Raw genomic sequence first — 21,421 nt, forward strand, 5'->3', positions numbered from 1 at the left:
GTGTTGCAGCAGTAGGCATCGTGCTGATTGTAACTCAACAGATGTAAGGAATGTTTTATCGGAGTGTGCACCTTTGCACCTAAGTCGCTCAATGAATCGGTAACAGTAGCTGGTTACCCTTAAGAGACGGCTCCAGGACGATAACTTGTTGATTAATAACTCGTGAATGCTGTCCTCAAGCATTCCATGAAGCACAGTAATTGGCTGGCGTCGTTCCTCAGTCGCCAAGTCAGTAAAGCTTTGGCCGTGTGGTTCAGATAGTGGCCATTCCGATTGTGGTTTGGTAATCCAAGAGGGTCCGTTCCACCATAACTCATGATTCAACAACTGAGATGGACTTAGACCTCGTGATGCGCAGTCGGCGGGATTCTCTTCAGAGCGAACATGGTTCCAGCAGCGACGTGGGTAGTCCTCCGCAATTTCAGCAACTCTATGACAAACATAGGTATTCCAACGACGGGGTGGCGATGATAACCAGTGCAAGACTATCTCCGAGTCAGTCCAGCAATGTGAGCTGGAAATGGGTATAGTTAGAGATTCTGTTACAAGTTTAAGTAATCGGCTAAGTAGAAGAGCGGCGTTGAGTTCAAGACGGGGAATAGAGATAGGCTTAAGCGGGGCTACTCGGGTCTTGGCAGCCACCAACCGACTCCGGTAACCATTCGTTGTACGAACGCGACTATAAATGACAGCGCCATATGCTTGAGTGGATGCATCCGCGAAACCACAAAGTTCAATGTGCGGCGATGAAGCGGCTATGTATCGTGAAATTCGGCAGTGAGATAGCAGGGGTAATTCCTTTTGATTGCTTGCCATTGCCTTCGAAGAGTTTCCGGTATTGGGTCATCCCAGCTAATAGCGCTGAACCAGCATTCTTGGAATATTAGCTTTAACAAAACAGTGGTAGGCGCAACAAAGCCCAGTGGGTCGAAGACTTTTGACAGATCCGATAATAGCGCCCGTTTGCTAGGGGCCTGTTTGGTTGCAATCATCGGTGTATTAACTAAGAACTCATCTCGACCAGGATTCCAAGGAATGCCCAATATTTTAACGTTGTCCTCGATCGACGCATGTCCATGTAAACAATCTTCTTTTGGTATCGACTTCAAGAAACTCCAGCTGTTCGAACTCCATTTTCTCAACTTGAAATTTCCTTCATCTAATAAAGAAATCAGTTGCTCTTTTAATTTCATAAGTTCGCCAACTGAATTGCATCCAGTTGGAATGTCATCCACGTATGCATCGCGCGCTAGGACTCGCGCGGCTAGTGGATATTTCGCTTCATAGTCTATGGCCAATTGTTTCAAAACCCGTACAGCCAAGAAGGGTGAAGGCGCCAATCCGTAGGTGACAGTACGCAATCGATAATGCTGCATAGGGTCAATTGTGGAACTGCGCCAGATGATCCGTTGATAGTTTGTATGATGGGGAGCAACCTCTATTTTGCGGAACATCTTTTCTATATCCGAACAGCAAACATAACGATGTTGTCTGAATCGAAGGCAGACACCAAATAGATCTCGTTGAATGGGAGGCCCAATGTGAAGACGCTCATTGAGTGACACTCCGCTACTATCTTTTCCAGATCCATCAAACACCACTCGGCATTTGGTAGTGGTGCTTTCCGGTTTCAAGACGGCGTGATGCGGCAGATAGAAACAACCGTCGGCCTGCTCATCGATCTGCTGTGTGTTGAGTAATTCCATATGACCGCTCTTCAGATACTCGTCCATGAAAGCGATATACTCTCTCTTGAGACTTGGGTCGCGACTAAACTTGCGTTCTAGTGACTGCAATCGGCTAACAGCTTGTGGAAGGGTTTCGCCAATTGGTGGTATCGGGTCTTTGAATGGGTATTCTACTACATACGTGCCAGTTTGGGAACGGGTGTGAGTGTTGATAAAGTGTTGCTCAGTCGGATCAAATATCTCCAATGTCGATGTTTTTGATGGAATGCTATCCATCTCCATGAACGATCGCACCTGCGAATCGAGGTCCAGGTGAACATGATGAGTGTTTGCCAGTGATTGATTTTCCCCGAATGTACTATATGGACCTGCAAGAGTCCAACCAAAAATTGTATTTAGTGCGATAGGAACGTTGTTACCAAAAGATCTTTGCTCTCCAGTACAGAATTTCCAGAGCTGATCAGATCCAAAAATGACATCTACCGCACCAACTGTGCCGAAAGATGGATCAGCTAAGGGTAACTTCAAAATTTCCTTCCATTGCGTTGAGCTCATGTCCACGTTTTGAGCTGGGAGAGCTGAGGTAAGGGTGCTGAGGATATATGTCTCGACCTCAATGTTGTGATCCGAATTGCAAGAGCAGATTCGAAACTTTACGAGTCCTCTGGTGACGCCGGCTCTGTTAGCCGCGAGACCACGAACTGGAACTTTTGCATGGGTGCGTCGCATCCCAATCCGCTGGACAAATGATTCCGTTGCCAATGAGACTGTAGACCCAGTGTCAAGTAGAGCTCGGCAAGTGAAGGTCTTGCCCCGAGCGTCTTTCACTGATGTAAGAATGGTTGGCAAAAGCGTTTGCGAACCTGCATACGGAATATTCTCCAGGGTGTGAAGAGAAACTCTCTTGCTGTGCTTTGTAACTGCTATTTGATGACCTCGTGTAGTTTGAACATGATGACTAATAATAGCCGGGGATTCATCGTTAGATCCTGGGCTCTCAGGCTGATGAACTCGCACCGCGCTATCTCTGAATTCACGGCCAGTCGTCTGCTGCGCTGCATGAATCAGGGTGTTATGCTTTCTTTGACATACTCGACATGTATTCTTTGAAGGACAGGTTGCAATCCTGTGGTTTGGGCTTAAACAGTTGAAGCACAAGTTGGCACTCCTCACGTGTGCGTGTCGTGCAACTGCATCAAGTGCTCTGAATTGTTCACATCTTGATAGCGGATGAGCGTGCTGGCACAGGGTGCATGGCTCTATCAATGGTTGGGTTTCCGTGTTGACGTGATGAGTAGTAGCTATTCGTCGGCTGTGATTCGCTCGTGAAAGTTGGCTCGATTCCAACGTATCACCTCGGGTGAGCAGAAATTTGATAAAACTGTCGATCGTTACAGTGTAATCCTCAGATTCACTGTGCTCTGCCCATGCTTGCCGAGTGTTGTTGTCCACCTTTGCCAGTAGCACATGAATTAACCAGGGATCTCGATTCTCACACTCTAATGCTCTTAGTCCGCGAATTACTTCATCGGCTCCGTCAGCCAGCTTGCGAATCGCGCCAGAGTTGAGTACAGATGCCGTTGGGAGATTTAGAAAACTGTCAATGAAGGAACGAATGATTACATGTCTCTTATTGTAACGTTGGACCAGCCTGTCCCAAGCCTCACTATAGTTATCGTTGGTCACGGCAATGTGTTTAATCAACGAAAACGCTTCGCCAGACAAATAAGATTTCAGATAGTGAAACTTCTGACAACTGGTGAGATGCGGATCGCTGCCGATAGAACCAACAAACATATCCGAAAAATGTTGCCAGTCCTCATAATTGCCCGAAAATGTTGGTAGTTTGATCCGTTCATAGTGCAAGTTCACGTGGGTTTGTGATACGTGACCTTCACGTGCCTCTGTTACAGGAAAACGGTTGTTGAGCGATCTGGCGTATTGCACGTGCAGCTCCTCCCGCGCAACACTCAACATCGAGTAAGTTGCGTAGTGCTTTTCCTCATATGGATCAATGTCCACGTCCGGATCTTCCCAGTCCGCAGTGTCTTTATATGTGTGCAACTCCTCTGTGAGTTGTAGAAACCGAAGGTAGTTTTCTTGCAGTTGTTGCAATCGTGTGTCATAACTTGCCACTGCGTGGGTTTTCTCGATGAATGTATTTGCATTGTGGTAAGCCCGCGTGATTTGGCTTTTGCAGTAACCACGTTTTTGCATAACTGTCTGCATCGCGAATGAGGTTAGACACGGTCTCTTCCAACTGAGTACCGTCTAACTTTACACAACTTGCAAAACATTGAAATAAATCAGCAGCTAGTATCCGGCTCGAAGGACCAAATTTTATATGTTCGGAAACCAACTGCCTAGTTAGACTGTTTAAGGCGATACCGCCTATTTGATTTATTGTTCAATATATTTGCAATTTGTATAAAGTTACAACCGGTCAATTCAATGGTTTTTCTAAACTAAGCTTTCTACCCGATATCGATTACATATCGATACCAGCGAACTCGATAACAATTTCATGGTAATATGACACTGCAATTCGATAATTATCTTACTGCACTAACAATATGGAATACAAGTCAAATTTCTTATATGCTAACAATAATAATGCATTTCGTTCAGAAACAATGTCTATTAAATTGTTTTAACATGCCTCATACCATAGGATATCTCGCTCACTCTACAAACACACGAGCACTCTAGCGCCGCACAGTGAGGCCTTTTGGCATTTTACATTGCAAAAATGATAGCTTCTAAACCGAAAAAGCGATTTTAAAAATCCTATGATAAAGAATACCCTAAGCTTCAAAATAAATGTTTGTCAAGAGTGCTGCGTGTTTGTGGTGCTGTAATATTCAAGGTCAAAGTCAGAAAATATTTCCAAGCATGTTTTTCCGTTAAAAATGGACCGAAACCCGGTTTTTTTCAATCACAAACGAAATTTATCAACATTTTAAACGACTATGTAGCATTTTTGAATGTTTTATTTTGATTTTCTAACATAATTACATAAAGGAAAAAAAAAAATGCTTACATTTTTTTAGGTTAATTTCGAAAATTTGCTATTGATGGCTGATTTTTCAAAATAATTTTCAATATTTACATCAATATCAAATAAACTCAACATTTTGGGACTATAGGTGCTATTTTCCAAATCCTTTCGTGATCACACGTGTCTCAGTGATGCAATGAGTGGGTCCGAAGAGGCTGCCAGGATGTTAAAAATGTCTTCATTTTGTCCAACACGAAAAGTTTTTAATGTATTAGTGTATCTGAACCTTTTGTAGTCCTTGTTTTTACATTCCTGTGTTTCTTCGGATAGCTCTTCAAATGGTAAACACTGAAATTTATAGCGGACGTTGACGATACTATGCGCAGTACGTTCAAGTGGCCCTCACGACACCAGGACAAAGCCTGTTACGCGCGAGCCCAAGCAGATAGCTGCCCACCTCCCACCCGACCGACCGAGGGGTGCAGCCGTATAACGCACGGCACGAATCGCGTGGACAAATACACAATAGAAAAAACAGACAAACAAATAAGACTATAGCTATCTATTAACTAAATGGGATAGGATAGATGTTTTAAGCATATTAATAGAAAACTCTGAGGGGATAGAAGATTGTAATCAGAGCAGAGGACCCTAAAAGGTTCATGCATAGCATAGTTAGAAGAACAACGACTAAGGGATAAAGGTATCAAAGGATGTCTACTCCGTCTACATGGTACCGACAGATTCACCTGAGCTAATAACTCAGTCGAGTCGATATCACCAATTAGGAGCTTGTGCATAAAAATGACACCAAGCATAATTCTACGGTTAGTTAGGGACGGAAGGTTAATCAAGAGAAGTCTACTAGAATACGAAGGCAAATTGACATTGCGATCCCAGCTTAAGCCATGAAGAGCAAATAGCAAGAACTGCTTTTGAACGGATTCTAGTCTAATCTGGTGCGACTCATATTGAGGTGACCAAATGCAAGATCCATACTCTAAAATAGGACGGACAAGCGAAGTAAAAAGAACTTTAGTTGTATAGGGGTCATCAAATTCTTTTGACCATCTTTTAATGAAACCCAGGACATACATGGCCTTTGCGACCGTGGTGGAAATATGGGTGTTAAAATGTAACTTATGGTCCATAAGTACGCCCAAATCATTCATATTATTTAGACGTTCTAAAGGACTGTTGTTTAGAAAATAAGTGACCAGTTGAGGAGAGTTACGAAAAAAAGTCATTACCTTACATTTGGTAGTGTTAAGATTTAGTAGATTAAACTGGCACCAGGATTGAAAGTTTTTAAGATCAGCTTGTAGCCGACTAAATGAATCGGTATCTTTATAAGTAAGACAAAGCTTGACATCGTCAGCATACATAAGCACACGCGAATGAACAATGACTGATGGAAGATCGTTAATGAATAGTGTGAAGACCAGAGGGCCAAGATGACTACCTTGAGGTACACCAGAAGTCACTGGAATGGAAACGGAAAAAGAAGACTTAAAAAGTACCTTCTGATTTCTATTTGTTAAATATTCTCGAACCCAAGAAAGGAAAAGGGGTGGAAACCCAATGGCGCTCAGCTTAGAAAGTAATAGGGTATGATTAACGGAATCAAAGGCTTTGCTGAAGTCAGTGTATATTACATCAGTTTGTTTACCATTTTTGAACCCCTTGATAATTATGGATGTAAATTCTAAAAGGTTAGTGGTTGTAGATCTACGTTTCACAAACCCATGCTGGGATGGCGAAATAATAGAGCTGCAAAAATGTTGCAATTGAGAAGTCGCCGCAAAGGCTTATTATTTGAATCAACAGTGCACATGCATACACACACAGACGCAACACTACCCTTTAGTACCGGTAGCCGGAAATTCGACGGAGGGTCCGCGGCGATTTGTCAGATGTGGCCTCGGGGACACGCCATACAAAATGGCGCCGACATATAGTATTGCATGTTCTAGCGCTTTGGACTTTCTCTCGATTTTCCGGCGACATGACGCAGGAATTTCCGCTGAAGACGAATAACAAAGTCGCTTGTGTGTTCAACGGAACTAGCGGCGACATTTCGACGGAATGTCCTAACAAAAATAGTGGTTGAATTTCCAATCGACGTTGCGGCGACATGGCGACGGAACATCCTCGCATTTACCCAAAAATAAAAAAAACTTAATTTTTAATAGCATATTCATTTATATTTTTTATTTCTATTTCTTTAACATATTAAATTAAATTTTGAATAGGGATTCCCGGAGAGAAGGTAAATAACCCAATCTTCATTCGTTGTATTCAAATTATGAACTGATTTTATTTACAAAAGTGTTGTGTATATAAATGAACTCCTAGACTCTAGGCGACAGTTGTTCTTAAAAATACTTATTCTAATGACCCACGTTTTCGGGGGTTGAAAATTGTTTATATTTCATGCTCAGCGTTGAATATATTTCTTTGAATATATTTCTGTTTCGGGATATCTACCCATTCCTGATGTGTATTACTGTGTTGACTTTTATCCTTTTTATATGGTGTAAACTTTAAAGACCTACTACTTCTACCTTTCGGTTTAAGCCAATGTGGCTTTTGCTCCACTGTTTTGACGTTTCGCTGATAGCTGAAATTTGAGCGGTTCTTCTGTCTAAATGTTGTTCATTTATGGACATTTTGCAATACCTGCCCTTTCTGTAATACTGACTCGGATAATTTGTTACCGGGATCTATTTTGACGTTATTTTTTAAATTATCTTTATCTATTTTTTCCATTGCAATTTGAACATTCCTTTTTTGTACTGGCTCAGGGATATATAATTTTTCTTCCCCAGTTTTTAGCTAACCATAGCAGCTTAATTAACTAGGTCTTTATTGTTTACTGCTGACCATATCAGATCTACTTATGACTGATGAGCTATCGATATCTATAATCGGGTTACATACTTAATTGACATACATTTCCATTTGTTCTATATTATAATTGTCTTAATGTTAGCTTATTTTATATAATCTAAACACCAACATACTCCCGGCCGTTGAACACCTGTTCAACGTTATCCAACGTTGACCGCAAAATTGCTGGGGGCTGGGCTTACTGCAGCAGGCGTCGGTATGGGATTGACGATCCTCACGGTTGTCTGCTCTGGACCATTGTGTCTTGGAGGTTGAGAACATCTTCTTATTCCATATACCATCACAAGAACCAATGGTATTGTTAGCGCTACGTAGGAGACGATAACGATGGTGAGCCGGCTGGCTGGGGTCTTCTGGCAATTTCCAGTTTTGCTTAGTTTCCAGTTTTCCCTGAATGTTGCTTAGTTCGTCGTAGCTTAGCTGCATGTTTGTGAATTGTGTTGTTGTTGGCGCTACTTTTGTTGGGCCAATGCTGAAGTTGCCAAATCGGACATATGTCAATTTCATTGTGTCTGTCGTAGTTATACGGTGACCTGTTATTCGTATAGCAGAACTCCTTGCTGTACACGTCGGGTCTAGAGTTAACAATCCAGTCCTCTTAATAGCTTTCTGCTCTCTGACGTGACGGTCGTGTTTTTGCATAGCTCCTGAGTTTTTATTAATATTTATTGTTTTTTCTCAATTTTTAATTGTGCTTAATTTGTTTACATTTCCGCTGGTGTTGTTCGCTTGACTCCCTTGTGTTTTATTTCCATAATTCGCCAAATTAATCAGTTTAAACAGTTTTTTCTTTTTCGTGATTAGTGTTTGGTGCATTTACATATTTTTTTTTTCTTTTTTTTTTTCTCTTTCGTCATTGCTTCTGCAGTTGCTCCCCTCATCGCCCCCATCATACCATCAGTGCTAGTGGCTTTGTTGTTCTCTCTGCTTTGTGCTTGTGCTTAGCTTCTCTCCCGCGTAATTTCTTTTGTAAGGCCGCCTCTCAAAGCTCGGCTTATAACTGTTCTTGCACTCTCTGTTGTGCTGTGCACTCTAGCTGTCTCTTTGTTTTATTTGTAATTATTGATTATTTATCAATAATTATCTTTGTGCTGTGAATTTAATTTTTCTATATATTCTTATATATATATAATTTTTTTTTGCCTTTCTTTCGGCTTTTCAATGGCTTGTTGTCTACCTAATTGCAAACAGCAATATCTTGTTGGCTCTGCGATAATCTTATTCACTTAAAATGTGCTGGCCTCAATGGCCGCGACTACGACAAATTTTCTGATTTGTCTGTGTCTAAGCCTAAGCTTGGCTTAATGCGCTGGACTTGCCCATCTTGTGCCAGCCAGCAGCTTGATTTTAGCCGTATGTATAGGGATCTTCGTTTAAGGTTTCTTTCTTTAAACAAACTGGCCAAACAGCTGTCAAACGAGTGTGACTCTAGCGTTCAATTATTGTCGCAATTCAAATTTGTTCCTTCTTCTGAGAAATTGCACAAGAAATATACCCTTGAGTTGCCTCGTAAGCAGTCGCCAGCTCTCTCCATTACTTCCTCTTCGATTTTACTTTCGCCTACACCATCTTCTTGTCCCTCTTTATGCTCTTCTTTTCAGATTGAAGTACCCATTACAAGCCCTGGTGTACCTCAATCTATCCCTCACGGGAACTCTGATCAATCACAGGATCATGCCGGCTCTCAATCACTTGCGGATCCCAATGCTTCTCCGCCTCCACTAACTGTAGTGCCTCATCGCAAACAATTATTTATTTCTAGGCTTGCTCCAGATACTTCTGAGTCGTCTGTGGCAGCTTACATTGGTAATATTTGCCCTGCTAAGGTTTTAATTCAAAAGTTTAAGTTTTCTAGGCCTCGCGAAATCTCCTCTTTTAAAATTACAGTACCAAATGAGTACTTCTCAGCTATGGTTGACCCTAATTTTTGGCCAGAGGGCCTAGTTGTACACGAGTTTGCGCCCAATAAGCGCTCTCGTCCGTTGCCTGTCCACCTTCCTACTTTATCTTCTGCTTCAAAAAACTAATAACGTCTAGTCTTTGCATTCATTATCAAAATGTAAGAGGACTTCCTACCAAGCTGTCGAACCTTTTCTGTGATAGCCAAACCTTTTCAGCTGACATATTAGCTTTCTCTGAAACTTGGCTTAACTCCTCTGTTCTAGATAATGAAATTCTTTCTAATAATTTTATTTCTTATAGGCTTGATCGTGTTGGTCGTCGTGGCGGTGGAGTACTCATTGCTGTAAGCTCGAATCTGTCTTCAAGTGTGGTGCCGATTGATCTCCCCTTAGGTGTTGAGTTTATTTGCGTCGAAGTTACATGTTCTAACTTTAGCCTATATATCTCTTGTTCTTATATTCCTCCAGCTTCTGATATCATGATCTACGTGCACCATGCTGATGCTTTACGAACTATTTTTGGTCGTCTTAAAGATCGTGATGTTCTTATAGTTTTAGGTGATTTTAACTTGCCTAATATTTTTTGGCTTGTTGATGATAATCTATCTTTCTTAATTCCTTCATCTCAACATGTTTTTCTTGATAGCCTACTTGAATGTCCACTATATCAGTTGAATTCTTTCCTTAACTGTTCTAAAAGAATCCTTGATCTTGTTTTTGTCTCTGATCCCACTGTTAGTGCTGTATCGCAAACACAGCCACTAGTGAAACCTGAAGATCCTTATCATCCTACCATTGAAGTTACTATTTCTTACAATTCCGTTACTAATTTATTTAAAAACATCTCAAATTCTCGTCGTAGATGTTTTCGTAAAACAAATTTCAATCGTCTTAACAGCCTTATTTTCTCTTTTGATTGGTCGTTTCTATTTGAGTGCTTCGATATAGATTGTGCAGTGAAGTTTTTCTATTCTGCTCTTAATTCTCTAATTGATAAATGCATTCCTTATGTGAATGTCTCTACCGTCTCCAGCTCGCCAGTTTGGTTCACACGTAGGCTCTCTAATCTTCGTAACATTAAATCGAGATATTTTAAAAGATTTAAAAAAACTGGTTCGCGACTTGACTATGCAAATTATTGTATAGCCAAATCTCAATTTTGTCTCTTAAATACTCAATGCTACAACAATTATCTCGTTCGCTGTAAGGCTGAATTTTATAATAACCCCAAAAGATTTTACAACTTTGTCAATTCCAAAAGACGCTCTAATGTCCTACCTTCCACCTTCAGACTTAACGACCAGTCTGCTAATAATGATTTAGATATTGCAGATCTGTTTGCTAAATTTTTTCAGTCGACATATTCTACTACTGTTTCGGATCCCACACCCTATCCCTTTTCAATCCCACATTTAAATTGTATGTTTTTTCCCAGTATTACTGAAGACTGTATTCTCTCTAGCTTGTCATCTATGAAGTCTTCCTTCGTTCCCGGGCCTGATGATATACCTAGTTGCATCCTTAAAATGTGTTCTATTTCCCTATCTAAGCCTTTAGCTCGGTTATTCTTTATATCGAGTGAGACTTGTAGATTTCCTGATATTTGGAAGGAGTCATTTATTATTCCGCTTTTTAAAAAGAGTAGCAAATCGGATGTTTCCAACTACCGTGGCATTGCCAAACTTTCGGCAATACCTAAACTGTTTGAGAATATTGTTACGTCTTCTCTTCAACATCTATCCAGATCCACTATTTCTCCTTGTCAGCATGGTTTCATGAAAGGTCGTTCGTCGCTTACCAACCTTTTAGAATTGACTACCCTTGTACACCATGGCTTCCGTAAAAAGTGTCAAACTGATGTTATTTATACTGACTTCAGTAAGGCTTTTGATACGGTTGATCATTCTTTGCTTCTCGCGAAACTTAACATCATGGGTTTTTCACCAAAATTATTGGGTTGGTTAAAGTCGTATCTTATTGGCAGAACCCAAAAGGTGTCTTTTCGTTCCTCGATATCTAAAACTGTTCGAGTTACGTCAGGTGTACCCCAAGGCAGTCATCTGAGCCCACTATTATTTACATTGTTTATAAATGATTTGCCTTTGGCCTTGGCGCATTCACGCGTGCTCATGTTTGCGGATGACGTCAAGATTTTTTATTCCTATAATGATCCTTCTTTCCAACAGTACTTGCAATCAGATCTCGATGCGTTCTGTGATTGGTGCCACGTTAATAAATTACACCTTAATGCCTCTAAGTGTTCTTTTATGACTTTCAGTCGTTTGTCTCCGCTCCTAGCTCATTACTCTATTAAGTCTGTTCTGTTAGATTGTGTTCCATCATTCAAAGACTTAGGCGTTATGTTTGACCCTAAACTTTCATTTAATGTTCATATTTCTTCAATTGTCAACAGAGCAAGCAGCCTTCTCGGCTTCATTAAACGTTGGGCCAAAGAATTTGATGATCCCTATGTACCAAAGGTTTTATACACTTCGTTAGTTCGCCCTACTCTAGAATATTGCTCGCCAGTGTGGAACCCGCAATATGATGTTCACCAGCGTGGTATTGAATCGGTACAGAAGCAATTCCTTAAGTTTGCGCTACGCGGTCTAAATTGGGACCCGGGTCTTCGCCTACCTTCTTATTCTGACAGACTTCTTCTTATTAATCTTCCTTCACTTTATAACCGTAGGCTAGTTTTTGGCATTCTCTTTCTCCATAAACTAGTCAACGGCGAAGTCATTTCTACCAATTTACTAGATACGCTGTATTTTTGTGTTCCCTCACGTCGGACCAGAAACTTTTTTCCTATTCACCTTAGTAGATGTCTGACTAACTACTCTCTTCACGAACCTCTTCGTGTTCTTTGCCAATCTTTTAACAACCTTTCTCACCTTATCTCTCCTCATCTTTCTGTCACTTCTCTTCGCGCTATCTTTTTTAATCATCTACAGCGAAACCAATGAAAATATTCTGGACTTGGATTGGCTGCAACTCATCCCTGGCCACATTGGCTGTGAATCGGGGCATAGCTGGCACCTTGTGCAAATAAAACACCTCCACCGGGCCGGGGATGTTTAGTTGAGTATAAAGCTAAGCTACCTTCTTCATTTAATTACTATCTGTCTTTAGCTTAAGCTTTTTCGTCGACTGCTGTGTTAGTTGACGTAAATAAATAAATAAATAAATAAATAAATAAATAAAAATAGTGACACCTTGTATATTATCGTCACAGGTCACTGCGAGTTCAATTGGTCTAGTGGTGGCAAAAATCCACTGATTTTTGTGATACATGTCGTACCACACGAATGATCTGTTTGTGTGTTGTATTTGGCAAGTTGATGATTTTGTGTTTTTGAATAGCTGGAACTCACAGTTGCTATTAGCCGAAAACGTCGTTTGTTTATCAAAACAAATATATTGCTCGTTGTTGAGCTGATGGCATTGTTCCAAATCGGCTCTTGAGAGCCCAATGTATTGATTCTGTTCCTTGTTGACAGCAATGATGGGAATTTTAATGTTCATGATTACAATCCCATGAGTTCCAATTGCTGGAATGGGTACCAGGTTATACAGTTGCACTGCCTGCGTTGCCACTAATGGAAATGTGACCTTAAATATCACATGATTGTTTGCGATTGTGCCTTGTGCCTTCATTAAGCCATATAATTGCAAGACGTCATTATCTGGAACTGGCAAATCTAAACCAAACGCAAGATGTCTCTTCAGTTGGTTCAGATGTTCCCGAAGCTGGCCTGGTGATAGTAGTAACGGGCTTTTTTTGCTATGATGGGCGTCTGTAAATACTCGGGAAATTTCGGTTTGAATTCTCTGCAAATTCCCTGCAATAACTGTCATCTGAGTAGTTAGCGTGATATACCATTGCAATGCCTTAACCGCATTGTCCTGGACCTTGGTCATGTCGTTCATTTGTTGTTCCATTAGTTTCATCTGATTTTCAATTGTGGCTTCATCTCGCTTAATGATAATTATCGTTGAATCAATTACAGATGTCTGATTTTGCAGCAAGTTCAATAAGTAATCTTCATTTGATTTAACTTTTCGTATGGTGCCTGACATCTCTGTTGCATACTTTGAGTCCAGCACACCAAATAAGCCGTTCGCAATGTTCCCAATTATATCTAAAGGCGATCGTCGTTGTCGTTGTATGTAAAGGAGATCATTTCCTGTCCGTAGCTCTGAGTTGACATGCTCGAGGTGCCTCTGCATAGCGGTGCATGCCTCTGGAACCTTCATTAACACGCATATTTCTCCAACCTTTACTACTCCGTCTGAAAATGTCTTCAGGTCGGCCCAATATGGTTCGAGATCGTAAAATGCCATAATAGTCCAGTCAGACGTTGCCATCTTTCCTGTGCCAATACTTTCATAGTATATGCCTGGTTTGGGGTTGAATCGAGTTATATTAGTTCTTTGAGCAAATGCTATAGAAAAAAACAACAGCATTAGGCAGATCGTCATTGCCAACGGTGGCAGACCGATCGATAAGCGTCTTTTTGTTTTTGGTTCTGCGGTGTCCTCGATACCAGGGTCTTTTTGGGAATTCGATATGGTTATATGGTTTTTTCCACTTGGATGTACCCTGCAATTCTTGTAGGTACTCTTGAGACCATTGTGTCCAGAATGTATGCTTAAGCCGTTGCACTAATTCCCATTGCTCTGGAATCGATCGCTGTGTTATTGGCTCTGCATCTGGTTGGGCTACTAATGGTTCTCCAATCAATAGGTGGCCTGGGGTTAGAGCTGTTAAGTCGTTGGGATCGTCTGAGTTTGGCGTTAACGGACGAGAGTTCAGCACTGCTTCAACATTGACAATGATGGTAGACAGTTGTTCGAACGTTAAGTTTGCTGTCGATACGTTTTTCAACACTAAATGCTTAGCGGACTTTACCGCAGCTTCCCATAATCCTCCGAAATGTGGAGACCGTGGTGGTATGAACTTAAATTGCACTCCTTTTTGATTGCAAAATTCCTTGATACTACCTGCTGCCGTTTCTGAGTGTATTGTATCGGTCAGTTTCTTAACTTGGTTGTTTGCTCCAACAAAGTTTGTTGAATTATCGTAGTATCGTAGAAGCGCGCCCACAAATGAGGAGGTGGACAGGTCTCCGACCAACTCCAAGTGTACTGCCTTGGTTGCAAAGTATACAAATACTGCAATGTAGGCTTTGTCGGGACGTTTTCCTCGAACCTTATGGTGGATCCAGAATGGTCCACAATAGTCTACTCCGGAAGAGAAAGGGTCTATTCTGAGATACCCGATGCTCAGGTAAGTCGCCCATGACTTGTTTAACGAACTGAGGCCGGTACTTGGTGCATACTACGCAGCCATGGATCACATTCCGGACCATAGGTTTCACCTTAATGATGTGGTACTGTTGCCGAGCTATTCCGCGTAGTGCCTCATGTCCACAATGAAGATTCACTTCATGAAGTTCCCGTAGCATCATTTTTATCAACGGATCATTATACGGCAAGAGATATGGATTCCTTGTTTCCGTTGATACTGGTGCTTGTTGTAGCCGAGTTGCTACTCGTATGATTGAATGTTCATTCAGTATTAGTGGCAATGTTGCCACCGTGCTTTTGTGATCTAGCGGTTGATCAGGTCGTTTCTTTAAGTGCCGTAATTCATATGCAAATCCTGTTTCTTGAATTTGCTTAATGATCATTCTCCGTGCTTGGTCCAACTCTTCCAACTCTAACTGCAACACATACGCCACTATTCGCTGTAGCCGGTAAAACGAATTTCTGTGATTTACCGTATATATCCATTCACTCTTGTTGTTTGCCGTGGCAGTCACCATGCTGAATACCTTGGTTTTCTTCTCAGCGGTATCCATCGTGTGCTCTGTAGGCTTAAATGGTGCTGGCCAGCCACGTTGAGGTCCATGCAGAAATAGTGGTCCATACAACCATAATGTATGTGTGCTAAGCTGAACTGCTGATATGCCTCGCGACAGAACATCAGCTGCGTTGAGCGCTGAGCGCTCTGCTCCAAGTACAGCTGCACATAGTTCCAGCCGGGGCAGTGTCTGTTTTTCCAGGGGAGCCACTCTCGACTTGGCGCACAACAATCTGACCGAAATTTGGCCATTTTTATAGGTTGATCGGACATAAACTGCCGCACCATACGCCTTTTTTGATGCATCAACAAATGTATGCAATTCCTTTGTAGTGGGGACCTTGCCATCAAAAATATGCCTTGGAATTTTTATGTGGTTTAGTGCCTGTACATCCTCTCGGTAGGCTTCCCATTGCTTCTCCAAATACGGCGGTAGGTCCCCATCCATCTCAATTCGTTCGGTAGCAACATGTTGAAGAAACATTTTCGCTCTTACCACTACCGGTGCGAACAGTCCTAGAGGATCAAAGATTTGACCGACTTCAGATAGCACCACTCGTCTGGTTATACCTTTTGTATGTCTTTGAGCCTTTCCACATAATTGGTCTTCTTTGGGTGCCCATACGATTCCCAATGTTTTGACACTTGTTTGTTCCAGTGTGTCACTGAGATTGATGTCAGCAATCGTATCTTCCTTGGAATTTCCTTTAGAAGTTGACTGCTATTTGAACACCATTTTCGTAAGTTAAAACCCTTAGGTCTCAAGATTTCTAGAAGCTCTTGTCTTATTTGCAGGGCTTCTGGTAAACTGTCTGCTCCTGTGAGACAATCATCAACATAAAAGTCATTTTTTAATGCTGATGCTCCAGACGACCATTTTTCCATGTTTTTCAGTGCCAAATATTCCAGACACTTCGTCGCTAAATATGGGGCTGACGTGGTTCCATAAGTTACCGTTTTTAAACGATAAAACTTTAGTTCTTGACTTGGATCCTCTCTCCACACAATCATCTGATTGAATTGATCGGCAGGGTTTATCCAAACTTGACGATACATTTTTTCAATATCTGCCGTGAACACATATTTGTGTGTCCTGAACCGCAGAAGAATTGAGAAGAGTTGACTCTGTACAACTGGTCCAGGATATAAAATGTCGTTCAGTGATTTTCCTGATGACGTTTTGCATGATGCATCAAATACCACTTTTAGCTTGGTGGTGGTACTTTTTGGTTTTAGTACACAATGATGCGGTACAAAGTAATGGTTCTTGGGAATTTGTTCTACCATTACCTGCTTCATATGTCCAAGCTGTTCATATTCTGACATAAATTTTACATACTCCTTTTTTATGTCAGGGTTCATTCGCCTCTCTAACGACATGAATCTTCTTATGGCTACTTCCCGAGATTCTCCAAGAGATGACGCCTCTTCAGCAAATGGAAGCTTTACAATTAGTCGATTGTCCGCCGCCGTGTGTAGGTTATCGAGGAAGAATTTTTCACAATACTCTTCCTCCGGACTCCTGTACCTTTTTATTGGTTCTAGTGTGTCTAGCTGCCAGAATCTTTCTAGTGATTCCTCTGGATTCTTCATGCCTACCATACATGTGATTGAAGCTGACGTTGACATATTAATTCTGCCAGCAACAATCCATCCAAACTCTGAGTTTTGTAATGTTGGACGGTTTCGATTGCCCCGTCTCCTTTCTGGTAGCAGTATAGCATAGTGATCATCAGCTCCCAACAGCATATCAATTTTTCCATCTGGTAATGTGACTTTCTGCGTTATTTGTTCTGTGGGTTGGTCACCTATTATGTGTGGCAATACAAATGCCTCAACTAGCATTGCGAACTTGTTGTATCTTGACCTTACAACCAAGCTTACTCGCGCCTTGCTTATCTGTGGTTGACCACCCACTCCATTTATATGCACATGAGTCTCGCTAATTTTTAACGATAACTTCTTTACCAGTCTCTCTGAGACGAGATTTACTTGTGAGCCTCTATCCATGAGTGCTCGAAATTCTCCTTTCCTTTCATTGATCCCTTTTACCACTACCTTGGCCGTTGCCAACAGGGTGTATTTTCTGCCAATTCCATACGCAGAAGCTGCAGAAGCAGATGTAGCAATTTGGTTGCCTGTTTCTAAATGCAACATTGTGCAACAACATATGTTTTTTATCGCATTTAAAGCATCCCCTCCAAGAGCAATTTTTTGCCATATGGTCCGGCTTGAAGCAATTGACACACAATTTGTGTCTCTGCACCCAATTAAGCCGCTCTGCTGCGGATTTGATTTTAAACTTTTCACATTGGAAGAGTTTGTGCTTTGCTCTTTCGCAGAAAGCACACAGGGTACTGTTTGTCCCAGATGCTGTTGCGCATGTCTTCCTTGGATTTGGTTTGTCAATGCTGCGATTTTCGTTTCTTGGTTTCCCAATCGCCTCTAATGTTAGGAAGCGCTGTTCCAAGAAGGATAGGAAATCCTTTACTTCCTGCAGATCCCTTGTGTTGGAAAGAGATTGCTCATATAGTGCGTGGTTGAATCTATCCAATTTACTTGTCATATGAAACATTATGACAGCATCTGATGATTCCATATTGACGCCTACATTTTTTAAGGCTTGCAATGATTCAAAAATGTTTTCATGCAAATTCTTTATAGAAGCTGCGTCATTTCCCACATTTGGGTGATCAAACAGCTTTGCCAGTATGGCTGTTACTAGAACTCGTTTGTTCTAGTAACTCGTTTGTTCTAGTTCTCGTTCCTGCAACACTGACCAAGCAGTGTTGTAATTGGCTTCTGTTAATTCCAGGTGCCGTATCAATCTCTCTGCTTCTCATGAACTTTGACTCATGAACCACCTTTTTATAGATGTCATGAAATTGTTGCCATTTCAGATAATCCCCATCAAATTTTGGAGTGGGAATTTTGGGTAGTTGCAATGATTGTATCGATTGCAATACAGGTGGTGATTGTATCACTACATTTTCTGGTGGTGCCACACAGAATTTCAGCATTGTATTTTCTGAGGCCACAAACGTAGCTATGTTATATCCGGCTTCGGCTGGATTTTCAGCTAGCCGATGAATCTCATAATGGATTTCTTCAATTTGCATCCATAATTTGTCGACTACCGATTTGTAAGTCATTTTTTCTTCAGGCACTATTTGTCTTAATGCCCTGGGCAATGAATCCAGCAGAGCACTTTGCTTGCGAACCAGTGGTTTGATCACGACTCGCTCTTCCTCTCGTTGGCGAGCTTGTCTCTCTAGCTTTATTTTTGCCAAATGGTCCTTCCAATCTTCCACTATATTAGATACAACCGTTTTCATTTTGCTGAAATAGTCCGTTACAAAGTAGTCATCTTCAGTTGGCACGTTGTTTAATTTGTCCATCAACTCCTGATGACTTTTCTCGAAGTTCTCCCACATGTATTCCAGGAGCTCAAGTTTCTCCTCGTTTTCCTGGCGAAAGAATCTTTTTTGGTATTCCGAATGAAGGTCTGGATTGCCTCTCCTTGTTCTGTCTGCTGTTTATAAAACTCCTCCATGTTCTTTTATATTCTTATGTAATTGCTTATCTGTACTAGTACTTGACCCGATGGGAGTTTATTTATTTTGTCAAAGACAGGGAACGCTCCGACTCGTTCCTAAAATTGGTCAAGTGTAGCACAAATAAGAATAAGAAATAAATCGAAGTCGCCTTTTGATTAGTGTTTTAACAATAGTTTTATTTTTATTTCCAATATACCTATTCTTTTACACTGATAACTGCCACGACAGTGAAACCAATTTTTTGAGTTTCTTTTCTTTGTTTAAAAAATTGCTGATCAATGCCAAAATCTATACTCGTGCGTACTACCTGGGTTACTGACCGAGTTAACTAGGTCAGATATTGCTGACGCCAGGGAATGCAACAGAGTTGAGTTGATCAAACTTTATTTTATATAAAAATAACTTTTTATGATTTGGTCGCCTCGTTGACACAAATCGTTGTTAAATGTTTTTTATAAAGTGATCGCTTAGTTGATCAACTTTTATTCAATGGGTATGCACTGCTACCTCGTTGCGGAAAACCAACTCCTAGTTTTCCAATAAATATTTTTTATTCGCCAAGGTGGCTACGCAATGATTGTTAAGTTAATCAATTGCGATGTTTTTAGTCGGGACCCCAGATTGATGTGAGATGTTCATCAATTTGTGCCCTCGCTTAGGATTGTCGTGTCCAAAGCGTGCAAAGAAAGTAGTCGCCTAGTTGACCAGTTTCCTTTTTGTTGGGATTTTGGTCGCCTGAGTTGACCAAATGTTGGTTTCACCAAGTCTGTTATTCTTTTAACTTGGAGCCGCCAATGTCGGGGTCACCAAAATGTTCAATGAAAGACGTTAGTGTTTCTTGAAATTATTAAATGGTTATTTATTTATATATATATATAGGCACTAGCACATAAACCAGTGACTAAAGGTTGTCGCAACCAACACATAAATTGGGTGGACCTCGGAGTGAGATTACAAAGGTAGAGATGGGGACCAAAGACACAGCGATGCACACCCGATGTAGCTACAATAGGTATCTGATCTTACTAAGAATAATGCATTTCTTTTATAGTACAAAATAGCGAGCTCACCAGTGCATAGTTTGACATAGTGTTAGGTCAGCAAAATACGACTTTGTTGATAATATTTTATATAATCTAAACACCAACAGATACTGAATTCCGGACATCGAATTCTAGATCATCCATAGCATTTTTAAATTTTGCATCTTTTGTCAAACCCCGGTACGCCTGTACTTTCTACCATAAATAATTGATCTTAGTAACATATATTATGCATGTCTCTGTTGAATTATCTATAGTGCGTAAATCTTTGGTTACCCTATCCAAATATTCGTGGAGCTGTCGGGCTCTATCCATAAATATCTCCTGGCTAACATTGGCATTTTCATTACTGGAAGTTGCATTCCCGCGCGCCTCTACTTTGCATCCAACTTTTCGAACATCGTTACATCTGCTTCACTGTTTTCCGAATCACCAGTGCCGCATCTCCGCCGACATATCTCCGCCATTAGAAAAACGACATATCACCGCGCGGAGATATGTCGTTCTGAAACGACATAATTTCGCGCGGAGATATGTCGTTCTGAAACGACATAATTTCGCGCGGAGATATGTCGTTCCGCAGATCACCGGCGATGATATAATAATAAACCCCAATAATAATTTCGCGCGGAGATATGTCGTTTTTCTAACGGCGGAGATATGACGTTTTGAAACGACACAAAACGACATATCTCCGCGCAGATCACCGGCGATGATATGTCGTCGGAGATATGTCGCTATGCCGGACAACTCTAGAGTTGTCCGCTGCTTGTCTGGCAATGGGTAGCGATAGTTTGGTCGCCTTTTTGTTTTATATTACGTCTCGCCTCAGGTTGCCTTCTTCGTCTTTCGCAACTATCTTGTTGCCTTACTGCTTCTTTGCAACTGTGTCGTTGCTTGCTGCTGTTAGTAGTTGCCGACTTGCAACTACATATAGTGTATATATACACTAGTTCACTTTTTTTTTTTTTTTGTTACCGCCGCCGAAATTATGGTAGTTGCTCGACGAGCCAAACTGCCTTTATACAACTCGGTCGCACTCATTTTTTATTTATTAAGCAATATTTTGCTTTTATATTATACTCTGTCTCTTCATTTATGACTTATTTTTGTGTTATGTTTTTGTTTCGTTTTGTATATTTCTTGGTGCATCTGATTTGGTGAAGCCATTTCAGATGAACACGATGTTTAATCTTAAACAAATATTCTTATGTTAACATTTTTGTCACGTTTTATATTGTTTTGCTTGTTGTAATATTGTTTTTGGCACAAGTCAACCAATGTCTCTGTACATTTTCCGCCTGCTCATCCGGAACCAAATTTTGGATGGATTCTGAAAAGAACAAAATTTATTATGGAATGAAATGTGCATAATATTTTAAAAACACTTACCTTAATTGTTGTATACACTGAATTAAAAAAAAATCACTCAAAATTGTATGTAAAAATTTGAGCTAG

General features: G+C 40.9%; 1 protein-coding gene across 1 annotated transcript in view; it reads right to left on the bottom strand.

The window, feature by feature from the left end:
- The window catches only part of LOC6651891 (FERM domain-containing protein 5), a 249,741-nt gene that overhangs the window by 130,313 nt on the left and 98,007 nt on the right, over positions 1-21,421 (bottom strand). The window lies entirely within an intron of this gene.

The sequence above is a fragment of the Drosophila willistoni genome, unplaced genomic scaffold (assembly GCF_018902025.1).
Source record: "Drosophila willistoni isolate 14030-0811.24 unplaced genomic scaffold, UCI_dwil_1.1 Seg485, whole genome shotgun sequence".
Lineage (NCBI taxonomy): Eukaryota > Metazoa > Arthropoda > Insecta > Diptera > Drosophilidae > Drosophila > Drosophila willistoni.